The sequence below is a fragment of the Octopus sinensis genome, linkage group LG2, assembly GCF_006345805.1.
Source record: "Octopus sinensis linkage group LG2, ASM634580v1, whole genome shotgun sequence".
In the NCBI taxonomy this organism is placed as follows: domain Eukaryota; kingdom Metazoa; phylum Mollusca; class Cephalopoda; order Octopoda; family Octopodidae; genus Octopus; species Octopus sinensis.
In genome coordinates, this window is record NC_042998.1 from 65,532,924 (window position 1) to 65,535,423 (window position 2,500).

A 2,500-nucleotide genomic window follows, 5' to 3' on the forward strand; every position below is an offset into this window, starting at 1 on the left:
GAGTCGTAAAGGTACGTGACATTTTATACCTCTATACGTATAGAGCCTTCTCGCTAGGTCATCCCGGAAGGAAGCAGGAATATACAGACAAATAGTGAATGCAGCAGGGCGTTGCAACGGCGCATATCTCACATCTGCTCTGACCTGTTCTGATCTAAAGGACCTATAGGTGTTCAAATAAAACTAGTAATTAAAAAGGGAAGGAACAGTGAAAATTGTAATAAATCTTTATATTTTAAAGTGTACTCATGTTATACGGAATAGAAATTAGTCTAATGAGGAACAACTGATAGAAAAATTAGAAGAAAACATTAACAGATTAGAAGAGGCGGGCAGATATTTATTGTAAGTATTTATATGAGAATGTTGTAGAAAGGTGTCTTCCTCAAGACAGAAATGCATAAAATTATAGGCATGCTAATGTTAATTAAGTGAAGAGGTTCCATAATAGTTTCAATTAAACGTAATAAAAATTGTAGAGAGATATGAGAGTGGATTTATTGGGGAGCGGGGAGAAAACGAGACAGGGAATTGGGTGAGAAAGGAATATGGAAGAGGATAATGGACAAAAGTTAATTACGACAAAGCTGGGGGAAAGAAGAATGAAAATAAGAGGAGGGGGTGTAGGGGAGTGGATGAGGTGGAGGGAAGAGGAGACGGAGAAGAAAGAGAATAAGAAGGAGAAGAAGACGAAGACGAATAAAAAGAAAGAAGGAAAGAAGTAGCCAAAGAAGAAGCGAGTGAAAAGGAGAAGTAATAGACAAAGAAAAAAGAAGATAAAAAAAGTGAAAGAAGACTAGAGAGAAGAGAACAACAAAAAGGAACCACGACGACGACGAAAACAACGACGACGATGACGACGAAGAAGAAGAAGAAGAAGAAGAAGAAGAAGAAGAAGAAGAAGAAGAAGAGAGAAGAAGAAGAAGCGAAGAAGAAGAAGAAAAAGAAGAAGAAGAAGAAGGAGAAGAAGAAGAAGAGAAGAAGAAGAAGAAGAGAAGAAGAAAGAAGAAGAAGAAGAAGAAGAAGAAGAAGAAGAAGAAGAAGAGAAGAGAAGAAGAGAGAAAGAAGAAAAAGAAGAGACAGAAAAGAAGAAGAAAGAAGAAGAAGAAGAAGAAGAAGAAGAAGAGAAGAATTGTTCAGCAAAAGATAATTAACAGACTAATTGTTGGGGTTTTGCAGAATGGCGGAAAGAAATGGGGAAACAAGATGAATAATTAAGACAGATGAAGAACTAAAATCGATAGTTTTTAAAAGTAATTTGAAGCTCACGTCATTGGAGTCGGCAGGTGTTAATTATGTTTAAGGGAAAAATTTAGACTAAACACTAATATCGGTGTTCTGAAAGGAATTTCATGTTATATAACGTTCAGCGTGCTTCATTTATAGAGAACGACAAAACATGTTTTAATAAGATGAATAAAACATTTTAGATGTTTCTGACGAGAATCCAGAAACCACGATTTGTTCAACGTGATGCTCGATATTTATTCAAAACCTGGTTAATATATACTAATCTGTAACAAACAATGTTTCAGTGTTTTAGATTGATGTTGCAAGGCCATTATAGTTTATATAATTCATTATTAAGCTGATCACCTTTATTTCCTCCTATTATTTTTTTTTGGTGATTGTTATTAGATTATTTTCCATTGATTATGTTACCATTTCTATATTAATTGGGGTTTTTCGTCTTGGTAAAATATTTCCTTCTAGTATATGCGCGCACACACACACATGCACACACACAGACACACACACATGTATATATGCATGTGTCAGTACACGCATATATGTGTGTGTGTGCGCGCATATATGTGTGTATGTGTGTATGTGAGGGTGCTATTAACTGTTTATACATGCGTGTGCAAAGGAAGATATAAGACAGTTGCGTAATATGTGAGGAACGGAGGGCGGTGAGCTGCCAGAAACGTTAGCACGCATACACATATACATATACATACATACATACACATATATATATGTGTTTGTGTGTGTGTGTGTGCGTGTGTGTGTGTGTGTGTGGTGTGTGTGTGTGTGTGTGTGTTATTGGAAAGCAATACATTTGTATTGCAATATTTAATTTTTTCATTGGAAACTTTTCAGTTCTCGGTTCTGATAAGGGCAAGGCGTTCAAGCGAGTATTGATGTAGCAACATTTGAAATATTGTCCAGCTAAATGTAGCAGTAATAGACTAAACGAATTTACGATAACAAACGTATTTGAAGAGTCCGAGATCAAGGTACTGGATTATCCGATTCTCGGTTGTCCATTTATCTAATATTCTTCCTCGCTGCCAATATATGTACAGTGGAGATTTACTTTAGCGTCGTAAATTTATCGACTGCTATTTCCATTAAACGTTGGTGCCTTGTTGTACCACTACTCTCTCTATATATATGTGTGTGTGTGTGTGTATTTAGACACACAGACCAAATTGATCATCAATGTCCATTTCATTAATGCTACAAAAAATTTCCAATATGAAATTATGTGTTCTAA